This window comes from Rhinoraja longicauda, chromosome 5 (assembly GCF_053455715.1).
Source record: "Rhinoraja longicauda isolate Sanriku21f chromosome 5, sRhiLon1.1, whole genome shotgun sequence".
NCBI lineage: Eukaryota > Metazoa > Chordata > Chondrichthyes > Rajiformes > Arhynchobatidae > Rhinoraja > Rhinoraja longicauda.
Window position 1 is genome coordinate 79389247 of NC_135957.1, and position 14985 is coordinate 79404231.

Sequence of the window (14985 nt, forward strand, 5' to 3'; positions counted from 1 at the left end):
TGTACAAATTAATTGTCACGTTATTCTCATTATTACGGTGACAACACTTCAAAAGGAACTTTGCTCGTTGGGAAATGTTTTTCGATGGCCTGAGGTCCTGCAAGGTTGCATTTAAATTAATTCCATTGTTAATCAAGCTCTATGTACAAGCTTTTGCTCACTTGCCCTCAAATTTTGCTTCATGGCTTGATGCCAAACTTTGCTTGATAATGCTTCAGTGAAATGCCTTGGGACATTTTTCCATCTTAATAAATGGGAAGTTGATGATATTTTATTTCTATAATTTGAACAAGCGCCGATTATGTTCATGAATTAGGAGAGGCATTTTGTGAATTCATACTTGCATATAAAGGTCAGGAAGTCATGAAGCAGCTCTATACTTTGGTTAGGCTGCATTTGGAGAATTGCGTGCAGATCTAGCTATCAGTCGATCAGTCACTCCATTACAGGAAGTGTAAGAAAATAACTGCAGATGCTGGTACAAATCGAAGGTATTTATTCACAAAATGCTGGAGTAACTCAGCAGGTTAGGCAGCATCTCAGGAGAGAAGGAATGGGTGACGTTTCGGGTCGAGACTCTTCCTGAAGAGTTACTCCAGCATTTTGTGAATAAATACCATTGCAGGAAGGATGCACCGGCTTTGGAGATGATGCAGAAGAGGTTTACCGGGATGTATTAGTTGGCATTAGCTACAAGGTGAGGTTGGACAAACTTGGATTGTTTTTTTTGGATTGCCGGATTTTTTTTTTGGATTGCCGGAGGTTGAAGAGATACCTGATACCTGATACGTATATAAAATTATGAGAAGTATAGATCAGATAGACAGTCAGAATCTTTTACCCAGAATGGAAATGTCAGAGACTAGCGGGCATAGCTTTAAGATAAGAGGGAAGTTGATCAGGAAAAGTTTTTTACATCGAGGATGGTGGGTACCTGGAAGGGATGGTGGTGGAGGCAGATGATATTCTCTGTGGAATTCTCTGCCTCAGAAGGCAGTGGAGGCCCATTCTCTGAATGCATTCAAGAGAGAGCTAGATGGAGCTCTCAAGGATAGCGGAGTCAGGGGGTATGGGGAGAAGGCAGGAACGGGGTACTGATTGAGAATGATCAGCCATGATCACATTGAATGGCGGTGCTGGCTCGAAGGGCCGAATGGCCTATTCTTGCACCTATTATCTATTGTCTATATGATAGTGCCACAATAGTAAATGGCTTTTGGATAGGCACAAGCTTGTGCAGGGAACGGAGAGGTATGGATCAAGTGCAGGCAGATGAGATTAGTTGATGTTGGCATCATGTTCGGCACAGATAATTGTGGGCCAAATGGCCTGTTCCTGTGCTGTACTTTTCTATGTTTTATTTTCTAAATGGAACTGAGTTGCCAAAATGGGTCCTGTTGTTGATTTAGGTGGAAATGAATAAGGCCAAGAGAGAGAAACCAAAAACAATGCTAGAACTATGTCGTGCCGAACACAAGTGGTTCAGAGTCCTGAAATAAATGAGAATTATGGAAGTATACAACAGATCACGTACCATCTGTGGAGAGGGAGACATCCTTAGGATGACAATCTTGGCTCGGATTATAATTTAGTTTAGGTTAGAGATACAGTGCGGAAACGGCCCACCAAGTCCACACCAACCAGCGATCCCCGCAAACTAACTCTATCCTACACTCACTAGGGTCAATTTACAATGATACCAAGCCAATTAACCTACAAACCTGTACGTCTTTGGAGTGTGAGAGGAAACTGAAGATCTCGGAGAAAACCCACACAGGTCACGGGGAGAACGTACAAATTCCGTACAGACAAGCACCCGAAGTCAACCCGTGTCTCTGGCGCTGTGAGGCAGTAGCTCTCCCGCTACGCCACTGTGCTGCCAAGATCAAGGTGTATGAGTGTTAGAAATAGCAAGGCAAAATTCATTACTGGTGTGAGTAGTCACGCCCCTGAGAGAAATGAATCTGTAAGTCTAAGTCATTCACAAAATAGGGCATGAATGATATTGCAAAAATTCTGGGTGACTTTAATCTGATTGGCAAAGGTAGCATTGAGAAGGAGCTCATAGAATGTAATTAGAACAGTTTCTTAAAACCAATAAGGGAACAATTAATCAATCCTATTTCATTTCAATTAGTGCTATGCAGATCCAAATGAATGAACTAAGAGCAACGGATCATTGAGACAAGACTGACTGGTAGCATGATGGAATTTCAGTCAGTTTGGCAGTGACAAAGTTACATCTAAACGTTTTGAAGATAGACACAAAATGCTGGAGTAACTCAGCGGGTCAGGCAGGAAGGGGACGGGACAAAGATAGGATGTAGTAGGAGACAGGAAGACTAGTGGGAGAACTGGGAAGGGGGGGGATAGAGAGGGAAAGTAGGGACTACCTGAAACAGGAAGACTAGTAGGAGAACTGGGAAGGGGGAGGGGGAGGGGGGGGGATAGAGAGGGAAGGCAGGGACTACCTGAAACAGGAAGACTAGTGGGCAAACTGGGAAGGGGAAGGGGATTTCTAAACGTTTTGAAATCAGATGTGACAAGAATGGGTTAATGGGTAAGGTATTGGAGGAAATTTAAGAAGATACATTCATAAAAAAAGATATACCTACTTAGATAAATACGTAAATTGAGGATTTTTTCCAACTTAGTGTACTCCATTCAGTGATCACAACGGAGCACATCTCCACTGAAGAAACCAAAATCAGAACAGCTAGCCACTGCGTCAATCACCTCTATTCAGTCCACAAGGCTAAGCCTGTGATGTCGTGGGAAGAAACTGCAGATGCTGGTTTAATCTGAAGATTGACACAAAATGCTGGAGTAAGTCAGCAGGTCATGCAGCATCGCCGGATAGAAGGAATGGGTGACGTTTCGGGTTGAGACCCTTCTTCAGACTGAAATGGCAAGGCAATTCAGATATATTTCAGTCCGAAGAAGGATCTCGACCCAAAACGTCACCCATTCCTTCTCTCCAGAGACGCTGCCTGTCCCGCTGAGTTACTCCAGCATTTTGTGTCGATGTTAAGCCTGTGATGTGTTGCCTGTCACTTTGGAAACACACACCCAGTCTGGCAGCTATGTACTTCACATCAGAAATGTTGCCACCAAGACATTCTTAAACAGCCCCTGTATGAGTGTTTTCTGTGACTTTACTACTTTCAAAGCTTTATCCAAGAGTTGTTCAATATGAAGGAGTCCATCCCACTCCCACATTAATCACTTAGCCATTGATCTCATCTAAAAAAGCCCACAGCCGCTTATCCTCTGTTAAATTTGATTTTGAATCCTGAAGGCTGTAACAAACCTTATACGCTGCCTACCCATGTTATAGAGTCATAGTCATAGAATGATACAGTGTGGAAACAGGCCCCTCGGCCCAACTTGCCCGCACCGACCAACATGTCCCAGCTGCACTAGTCCCACCTGTCCGCGTTTGACCTATATCCCTCCAAACCTTCCCTATCCATGTACCTGTGTAACTATTTCTTAAATGTTGGGATAGTCCCAGCCTCAACTACCTCTCTGGCAGCTCGTTCCATCCACCCTGCAGATTCCTATTAAATCTTTTCCCCTTCACCTTAAACCTATGTCCTCTGGTCCTCGATTCACCGACTCTGGGCAAGAGACTCAGTGCATCTAGGGAACAGACTGTGTATCTCTGTTCTCCAGGGATGCTGCCTGACCCTCTGAGTTTGAGTTAGTTTATGAGTTTTAGTTTAGTTTATTGTCACAGGTAACGAGGTACAGTGAAAAGCTTTTCCCCAGTTGCCCCCGGACTTTGTGTTCTTAACAATTCATTTGGCAGTTCTGCTTATACAGGACATGATTTCAGATGCATTGTCCTTGCCTCCCACTGGTTGGGCCTCGCCAACATTGATGATGACCATCTAAGAGCATCCTCTTCTCATTAGCTATCTGATAGTTCACCAGCATTTGGGTGGCACAGTGATGCAGCGGCAGAGTTGCTGCCTCACAGAGCCAGAGACCTGGGTTCGATCCTGGCCATGGTTGCCGTCTGTGCGGAGTTTGTACATTCTCCCTGTGACCAAGTGGATTTTCTCTGGGTGCAACGGTTTCCTCCCACACTCCGAAGGTGTACTGGTTTGTAGGTTATTTGGTTTCTGTAAATTGACCGTGATACGTAGGATAGAACTAGCATACGGGCGATTGTTGGTCGGCACAGACTCGGTGGGCCAAAGTGCCCATTTCCACACTGTTTCTCTCAACTAAACTAAATCTAAGACTAAATGTGGCAGTATCTTTGATTTGATCCGTTAAGCGTTAGATCACTTAGCTCTGTCTTTTGCTGCCTTCATGGTTCAGCACAAAGTTAGATCCATGCTGCAGATTCAACAGACTGAAATCGCTTCACTTTTGGTCATTAATTTGTCTGTTGCTGTCCCCAGAAAATTCTTCCGCACTTCTCTTTGAACCAAGGTGGATCCTTGGGTTTGGTAAGAATGCCACGCCTTGAGAGTGGTGAGTCTGTGGAATTCTCTGCCACAGAAGGTAGTTGAGGCCAGTTCATTGGCTATATTTAAGAGGGAGTTAGATGTGGCCCTTTTTGCTAAAGGGATCAGGGGGTATGGAGAGAAGGCAGGTACAGGCTACTGAGCTGGATGATCAGCCATGATCATATTGAATGGCGGTGCAGGCTCGAAGGGCCGAATGGCCTACTCCTGCACCTATTTTCTATGTTTCTATGTTTCTATGTTGAGGTCCTAGAATGTAATGGTGAACAGTTCTGCTGCTGCCGCCGGTCCACAATGCCCCAATTTTGATTAGCTAGGCCTGTCTTTCCTCTTTAGCACGATTGTGGTAGCTAGCGAACAATATGATGGAGAGTTATTCACAAAATGCTGGAGTAACTCAGCAGGTCAGGCAGCATCTCAGGAGAGAAGGAATGGGTGACATTTCGGGTCGAGACCCTTCTTCAGACTGATGGAGAGGGTGCTTTCGGTGTGAGGATTGGAGTTTTCCGCATAAGGACAGCGTGGCTGTCACTTTTACCATTACTACTATGGTTAGATGCATTTTCTGCAGATAGATTGGTGACAAAGAGACCTAATCAGTTTATTCCCCGTGTTGGTTGCTGCATTACCTGCCGCACACCCAGTCCGGTAGCTATGTACTTTACATCAGTGATGATGCCATCAGCTCCTTCTCAAAGTCCCCCTGTATGAATATTTTCTGTCACTTTCCAACTTTCAATACTTTATCCAAGAGTTGATCAGCATGAAAGGAGCACTGATTCATCAGATGAGGGGAGACAATGTGATTTCCTTGCTCACATTCAGTGCCATGATTATTCACAAAATGCTGGAGTAACTCAGCAGGTCAGGCAGCATCTCAGGAGAGAAGGAATGGGTGACGTTTCGGGTCGAGACCGTTCTTCAGGCCCATGTTTTGGTGTCATGATGGATGATACTTCAAGATTCAAGATTCAAGATTCAATTTATTGTCACATGTACCAATTAAGGTACAGTGAAATTTGAGTTACCACACAGCCATACTAAGTAAAAAGCAACAAGACACACAGCCACATAAAATACAATTTAACATAAACATCCAACACAGCGGAATCCACATTCCTCACTGTGATGGAAGGTAATAAAGTTCAATCATCTGCCTCTTTGTTGTACTTTACGATGATGAAAATTATGCTTTATTGTCACATGTATATTTATGTGCCTAGGTACAGTGAAAATCTTTGTTTTGCATACAATGCAGTAAAATCATACTGTTGATAAGCGCAATTGTAGATAAGTACAAAGTGTAATGATTGGAATGTAATGGTAGACTTCACCGAGACAAAAAATCCCCACGTTTCTGGTGCCCGCAAGTTTCAAAGTGCTCAAGGGTGCAGTCTTATCTTGGCCTTAAAGGCCCGTTGCCCTGACGACATCGATCCTCTTCTCCATCCTCCATCTTGAAAACGGCTCTTCATCCAGCGTCCACTGCTGTTTCTGACACCCTCCACTCTCTCTCCGATTCCTGGTCTTCGGACGACTCCAGATGGGTTTCCGGTTCCGCGGCGGACTAGCTAGGCCTGCTGTCGAGGTACGGCCACGGCTCACCGTGAGCATCTGCGTGGGTTTTCTCTGAGATCTTCGGTTTCCTCCCACACTCCAAAGACGTACAGATTTGTCGGTAAATTGGCTTGGTAAAATGTAAAAATTGTCACTAATGGGTATAGGATAGTGTTAATGGGTATAGGATGGTGTTAATGTGCAGGGATCGTTGGTCGGCATGGACCCAGTGGGCCGAAAGGGCCTGTTCCGCGCTGTATCTCTAAACTAAACAAAACTAAAGACTGGAAGGATAATTAGTTGGGAAACAACTTTGCCATGTCTTAATTTGATGCCTAAGTCAATACTCGGTTGCCTGTCCAGATGTATCTTTTCTCTGTCGGAATCTTTTGATAATGGGTACAACTGAATAGCATGGTGGGCCATGTCAGAAGGCATTTAAGAGTCAACCCATCACCTCAACTCTTTCCTTTTTACTGATACTTCCTGACCAGGGTATTTCTTGGTCACTCTTTTGCTTCAAATTCCAAGCAATTGTCATACTTTATACATAGCATTTAAGTTCTGTCTGTCTCTTGCACAAAACTATGCGCTGGAGGAGTTCAAAGGATCAGGCAGCATCTGTGGAGGGAATGGACAGAGAACGTTTCAGCTTGGAATCCTTCTTCCGACTGAGAGGAGTAGAGGGGAGGAAGCTGGAAAAGAGAGGTGGAGATGGGGCAAAACCTGGCAAGTGATCGGTGGATACCGGTGATTTTACAAATAGTGACCAAAGTTAGAGATGAAACGGAAACAAAAGGGTGCCAGATAATAAGAAGAGAGTAGGGCTGTCTGTCTCTTCTTGATCTTCCCCTGTTGATCTGTCCCTCTATCTGTCCTTATCTATCTGCCACAGAAGGCTGTGGAGGCCAAGTCAATGGATATTTTTAAGGCAGAGATAGATAGATTCTTGATTAGGACGGGTGTCACGGATGTCAGGGGAGAAGGCAGGAGAATGGGGTTAGGAGGGATCGATAGATCAACCATGATTGAATGGTGGAGTAGACTTGTTGGGCCGAACGGCCTAATTCTGCTCCTATCGTTTATGACCTTATGACCTAATTCATTTCCCTATATTTTTATCATCGATTGAGAAGTCAGAAAACAACTCTTCACTCACCGACCCAGCGGGCACCCAACTCCATCTGAGTCACTCTATCTCTGTTGTTCTTCACCTCATCTGTGTTCTTTATTGTTTACTGTCAACCATTTACTGTTTATTGTTTATTGTCAACCATTTACGCCGGACCCTGACGTGAGAGGGCGCTGGCACTGTTTGTTCGCCGCTTCTCCGTTTGGATAAATCTTTTGTTTGTTTTTATGTTATGTTTGCTCTGTAAAGCGTCTTTGAGTTTCCAGAAAAGCGCTATATAAATTAAATGTATTATTATTATTATCTTCTTTGTTCACTCCACCCCTTCCCAACTCTGCAATTCAAAAATATATACAATAGACAATAGACAATAGACAATAGACAATAGGTGCAGGAGTGGGCCATTCGGCCCTTCGAGCCAGCACCGCCATTCAATGTGATCATGGCTGATCATTCTCAATCAGTACCCCGTTCCTGCTTTCTCCCCATACCCCCTGACTCCGCTATCCTTAAGAGCTCTATCCAGCTCTCTCTTGAATGCATTCAGAGAATTGGCCTCCACTGCCTTCTGAGGCAGAGAATTCCACAGATTCACAACTCTCTGACTAAAATACATTTTTCATTTTTACCTGTAGCTAAAATTGAAATGCTAACTCTGTTTCTGAATTAATTAATTAATTAATTAATTAATGAGTGAGTGAGTGAGTGAGTGATCGGGCATATCACCAATGGTGATGAAACAAAATACAGAGCGGAGGTGCAGAACCTGGCGGACTGGTGCTCTGATAACAACCTGTCCCTAAATACCACCGACCAAGGAGCTGATCATCAACTTCCGTAGGTCACATAACGGGGAATACGCCCCGATCTCTATCAACGGGGACAGTGCGGAGAGAGTGTCTAGCTTCAAGTTTCTGGGCACTGACATTTCGGAGGACCTAACATGGTCCAATAACACTGCTGCGCTGGTCAAGAAGACACAGCAACGACTGTTCTACCTAAGAACACTGAAAAAGTCTGGTCTACCCCAACAGCTGCTGATGACCTTCTATCGCTGCACCATAGAGAGCATCCTAACGCATGGCATCCCTGTGTGGTACCTCAGCTGCATGGAGGCAGAGAGGAAAGCTCTTCAGCGGGTAGTCCATAGAGCTCAGAGGACCATCGGAACACAGCTACCAGACTTGGAGGGCATCTACAACACACGATGCCTCAGAAAAGCCACCAGCATCCACAAAGACCCTTCACACCCCTGAAACAGTCTGTTCGAACTCCTTCCATCGGGCAGACGATACAAGGCCTTCTACGCCCGCACCTCCAGACTCAGGAACAGCTTCATCCCCAGGGCCATAGCTGCTATGAACCGGTCCTGCTGAGCCGGATGGTCACATCGCACAGTGAACCGGCACAGATCTACTTGCACTTTATTCTGTCTGAAAACTGTTACAATTTGTTTCGTTGGGTTGCTGTTGTTTAAATTAACTAAATTATTGCATCGTATGGGAGGCGCATTCCCAATCTCGTTGTACCCCTGTACAATGACAATAAAGATATATTGTATTGTATTGTATTGTATATTCTTTGTTTTCTCTTTCCACCGACATTGTCTGACTTACTGAATATTTCAAATATATTTTTTTGTTTCATTTCAGACTGGCAATTTTTGCTTTGAAAAATTAAAAGTCATATCACTGCAAATTGGATGGTACACAATGACAGGAAGGTAGGGCAGAACAGTTTTTAAAAATAGAAACTAATGAAGGGTGGCTTAAAAATAGAGAGAGAAAATAGATTACTGGAGCAGCAAATATAAAACACAGTTTGAGTTTCAAGAGTTTCTCTGCAATAGGAGCAGACCCTAAGGTAGAACCTTCAATGATGAAGTTCAGATTAGTTTAGTTTATTGTCATGTGTACCGAGGTACAGTGAAAAGCTTTTGTTGTGTGCCAACCAGTCAGCAGAAAGACAGTACATGATTACAATCGAGCCATTTACAGTGTATAGATACAACAGGGGAATAATGTTTTGTGCAAGGTAAAACCAATAAAGTCCAATCAAAGATAAAGTCCAATCCAATCAAGGGTCACCAATGAGGTAGATAGTAGTTCAGGTCATTAATAATATGAAATGAAATTTGAATTTGAAACATTGTACATTTGTCTTCACAGTCAAAGACTCAAAAGACATTGGAAACGTGAGAAGCAAAGAGGAAGGAAGAAACTTAAAGCAATCATTGCTTTGAAGAAGAAAAATATCAGTCAAACAAATTAGAATAAAGGCTGATTACTTCCCAGGACCTGATGGCTTCCAACTGATGGTCATAAAGGGTTGCAGACAAAGTGGATGGATGGGTTGTGATTGTGACAGGTCTCAATGGATTGGAAAACCAGAAAATATAACACCATATTTCAAAAAAGGAGGGAGACAGAAAATAGGAAACTGAAGAAGGGTCTGATAAAGAGTCGCGACCCATGCCATAGACTGTCCATTTCCCTCTACAGATGCTGCCTGACCTGTTGAGTTCCTCCAGCAGTTTGTTTTTTACTCGGCACACTTTATGCCTGCCAGCCTATGGGCAGTGATTGAAAACATGCCAGAAACTTTTAGTGAGGAAGTAATAACATTACATTTACTGTAGGTTCAACAACGAGAGAGCAGTCCTGAGCTACCATCTACCTCATTTAAGACCCTCGGACTATCTTTAACCTGTTCAGTGCCACCCCCCGAGTATACTCAGGTCATGGCCAATAGTGGGGAGAAAAACTTGGCAGTGAACAGGTTAATCAGACGACTTGACTGTATTCACAAAATGCTGGAGTAACTCAGCAGGTCAGGCAGCATCTCGGGAGAGAAGGAATGGGTGACGTTTCGGGAAACGTCACCCATTCCTTCTCTCCCGAGATGCTGCCTGATCTGCTGAGTTACTCCAGCATTTTGTAAATAAATCGATTTGTACCAGCATCTGCAGTTATTTTCTTATTGACTTGACTGTATCTTGCACTAAAACATTATTCACATTATTCTCTTTATCATGTATCTGTACACTGTGGACGGCTTGACTGCAATCATGTATTGTCTTTCCACTGACTGGAAACTAAACTAAACTTTAGAAAATCACCAAACGACAAGCAGAGTCAATATGTTTTATTAAAGATGAAATCCTGTTTGACAAATTTAGTCACATTCTTTGGGAATATAATGAGTGATGTGCGAAAGGGCAACGAGTATTCTGGATTTTCAAAAAGCATTTGATAAGTTGATGCTGATAAGAGACAGTGTTAGAGATATTAGTTTGATTGCTGAGGATGACAGACCTGTTAGATGATGGAAAATCGAACATGTTTGACCAATACTCATTAGAGTTTAGTAAAATATGAGCTGACAAGGTGAATGCTGAGATGTTGTTTCCACTGATGGTGGAATCTAGAAGTAGTAGTAGCAGCAACTACATTTAAGATAGAGATAGAGGGAGAATTATACCAGAGTCGTGCTTTTATACACATTCCTGTGTGCCTTAGAGGCAGGAAATTGGTCGACACATTTTCCAGCAGGTTATTTTATTTTTATTTATATAGAGATACAGCGCAGAAACAGGCCCTTCGGCCCACCGGGTCCGCGCCGCCCAGCGATCCCCGCACATTAACACTATCCTACACCCACTAGGGACAATTTTGCCCAGCCAATTAACCTACAAACCTGTACGTCTTTGGAGTGTGGGAGGAAACCGATGATCTCGGAGAAAGCCCACGCAGGTCACGGGGAGAACGTACAAATTCCGTACAGTACAGCACCCGTAGTCAGGATCGAACCTGAGTCTCCGGCGCTGCATTCGCTGTAAGGCAGTAACTCTACCGCTGCGCCACTGTGCCGCCCTTATTTCCTCCACCAGTAGTTAGATTTTTCCCCAAATTAAAATCACCATCGGTGCAATGCCCAAAATTCATATTTGGTGACGTTTTCAACGTTATTTGTCTGAGAAATAAGGTCTTGTTTGCTCAGAGACTTTTACTAACTTATTTTCCCTGAAATTGAGCCAACACTCAAGTTATATTGTAGATACAAGAGACTGAAGATGCTGGAATTTTGCATAGAACACAAACTGCTGGTATAACTCAACGGGTCTGGACACAAATTATATTCTTTGTCTTCGCTGAGAGATCGAGTCATACATTACGGATAGAGACCTCTTGGCCCGCCACATCTGCACTGACCATCAAGAACCCATCTACACTATTCCCATGCTAATCCACTTTTCATTGCACCTCGATGCCCTTCTGAGATTTCAAATGCATCCTCACTATGTGGCCGGACTGCTCTGAACTCGCCGATCAGAATCACATTCCGTACTTTGAAAACATTCAGCCTTCTGCTAATAATCCCTCTTGCCTCAATAGTCAATATTCAACGTTGTTTTATTTAGTCACATGTGCAACTGCACAGTGAAGTTCTTTTTGCATTACACATGCAGGCATTGCCTTTATTGGTGCCATTATTCAAAGTCCTAAGTCCGGTCGGTCCACGCGCTCGATGTTTAGTTTACTTTAGTTTCGAGATACAGCGTGGAAACAGGCCCTTCGGCCCACCGAGTCCACACCGACCAGCGATCCCCGCACATTAGCACTATCCGACACACACTAGGGTATAGACACCAATTGCTGGAGCAACTCAGCGGGTCAGGCAGCACTTCAGGAGAGAAGGAATGGGTGACGTTTTGGGCCGAGACCCTTCTTCAGACTGATGTCGGGGGAGGGGGCGGGACAAAGGTAGGATGTAGTCGGAGACAAGAAGAATGGTGGGAGAACTGGGAAGGGGGAGGGGATAGAGAGGGGAAGCAGGGACTACCTGAAGTGGGAAAAGTCAACGTTCATACCGCTGGGGTGTAAACCAAGCAAAATATGAGGTTCTGTTCCTCCAATTTGCGCTGGGCCTCACTCTGACAATGGGGGACGCCCAGGACAGAAAGGTCAGATTGGGAATGGGAAGGGGAGTTGAAGTGCTGAGCCACCGGGAGATCAGGTTGGTTGAGTTGGACTGAGCGGAGGTGTTCAGCAAAACGATCGCCGAGCCTGCGCTTGGTCTCGCCGATGTAGAGAAGTTGACATCTGGAACAACGGATACAATAGATGAGGTTGGAGGAGGTGCAGGTGAACCTCTGCCTCGCCTGGAAAGACTGTTTGGGTCCTTTTCCTACACACTATGGATAATTTACTGTACATTTATACCAAGCCAATTAACCTGCAAACCTGTACATCTTTGGAGTGTGGGAGGAAACTGAAGATCTCGGAAAAAATCCACACAGGTCACGGGGAGAACGTAAAAACTCCATACAGACAGCACCCGTAGTGAGGATTGAACCCCGGTCTCTGGCGCTGTAAGGCAGCAATTCTATCACTGCGCCACCGTGCTACTCTGATGTACTGGAGCAGTTCCAGCTGCTGCACAGTTTTATATTCAACGAGACGTCATCTACATTTCCTTAAGCCACAAGAGCAGGTGGAGTGAGCTCGGACATTATGGTTTTGCATTACTGGTTTCCTAAGGTGCTTGTATTTAGAATCTGTATTCCTGTCCTGGCAGAGATTTCCATGGCAACATCCTGAAGGGAGCCTCAGCCCTGGAGGGTTTCAATAACCAGAGAACATTGCTGGAGTAACTCAGCGCTTCAGGCAGCATACTTGGAAAACATGGATAGGTGAACTTTTATGTCTGGACCCTTCTTCAGACTGGGTTTCCTTAACACTAGTGCACAAAGAACTTTGTGTTCTTGCCTCTGATGGGCACTGTACTCAAGAGTCAAGAATGTGTTATTGTCATATGTCCCAAACAGAATAATGAAATTCTTATTTGTAACATATATTTGTATATATATATTTGTGTGTATACAGTATATACTTGTGTATACATACATACATAGATAGATACATACATACATACATACATACATACATACATACATACATACATACATACATACATACATACATACATACATACATACATACATACACACACACACACAAACATACATACATATGTGTAGGGAAGAATTGCAGACTCTGGTTTAAACCAAAGACAGACACAAAAAGCTGGAGTAACTCAGCAGGTCAGGCAGTATCTCTGGAGAAAAGGAATAGATGACATTTCAGGTCGAGACCCTTCTTCAGACAGATGTACACATCAAACAAACAAACAATCAATAATAATTGAAAAAGACAAAACCAATGCCCCCAAGACTATGTAGTTCAAAGTTTATTTGGTGGTTGTAGTGTTTAGTAGCCTGATGGCTGTAGGGGTGAAGCTGTTCCTGAACCTGGGCGTTCCAGTCTTCAGGCTCCAATCTGTCTAGTTCTCTTTGCATTTCATGGGTGTTACCGTTGCTACCACACACCCATCACTACAACATCGAATTCCTTCAGTCGCAACACACTCTGGTAACAGAGTGTAACACACTCTGGGTCTGGTATCTTCCTTCAAGAAGAAGGAATATCTGCTGAACATCCGGTGGCACAGCGGTAGAGTTGCTGCCATACAGCGCTTGCAGTGCCGGAGACCCGGGTTCGATCCCGACTACGGGTGCTGTCTGTACGGAATTTGTACGTTCTCCCCGTGAGTGCATGGATTTTCTCCGAGATCTTCGGTTTCCTCCCACACTCCAAAGACGTACAAGTTTGTAGGTTAATTGGCTTGGTATAAGTGTAAATTGTCCCTAGTGGGGGGATCGTTGGTCGGGGCGGACTCGGTGGGCCGAATGGCCTGTTTTAGCGCTGTATCTCTAAAACTAAAAACTAAAACTAAAGAGTAGGGTGCAAGAAATTGCACGCATCAATCGGGAAGACTGCTGAAATCACAATGTCAGTTTTGGTATAATATTACACTGAGAAGCTTGACAGCACTTTCTATGTGAATCTCACAACTGATGTACTGAATCTTTAAGTGACCATCACAGACACTGTTAGGGTGACCCATAAAGTTGTGGTAATGCTAAAAGACTGTGTGGAGAAATTTCTCGGCCTTGATTATTTTCTTCTAGGCCTTTACAGGTTTATTAAACATTTATTTAAGAGTGAGTTAGATAGAGCTCTAGGGGCTAGTGGAATCAAGGGATAAAGGGAGAAGGCAGGCACGGGTTATTAATTAGGGACGATCAGCCATGATCACAATGAATGGCGGTGCTGGTTCGAAGGGCCGAATGGCCTGCACCTATTTTCTACCCGATCTATTCCTCTCATGATTTTGTACACCTTCATAAGATCTCCCCTCATCCTCCTATGCTCCATGGAGTAGAGACCCAGCCTACTCAACCTCTCCCTATAGCTCACACCCTCTAGTCCTGGCAACATCCTTGTAAATTAAGGGTGTTGATCAGCTTTCTTAGTGATTGCATCAATGTGCTGTGCATGGCATAGATCTTCAGAGATACTCATGCCCAGGGACCTGAAGCTGTGACTCTCTCCACCTGTGTCCTGACAATGAAGACAGGTTCACGGATCCCTGTGCAGGAAGGAACTGCAGATGCTGGTTTAAACCGACGATAGACACAAAAAGCTGGAGTAACTATCAACATCTCTGGAGAAAAGGAATAGGTGACGTTTCGGATCTGAAGACAATAGACAATAGGTGCAAGAGGAGGTCATTCGGCCCTTCGAGCCAGCACCGCCATTCAATGTGATCATGGCTGATCATTCTCAATCAGTATCCCGTTCCTGCCTTCTCCCCATATTCCCTGACTCCGCTATCCTTAAGAGCTCTATCTAGCTCTCTCTTGAATGCATTCAGAGAATTGGCCTCCACTGCCTTCTGAGGCAGAGAATTCCACAG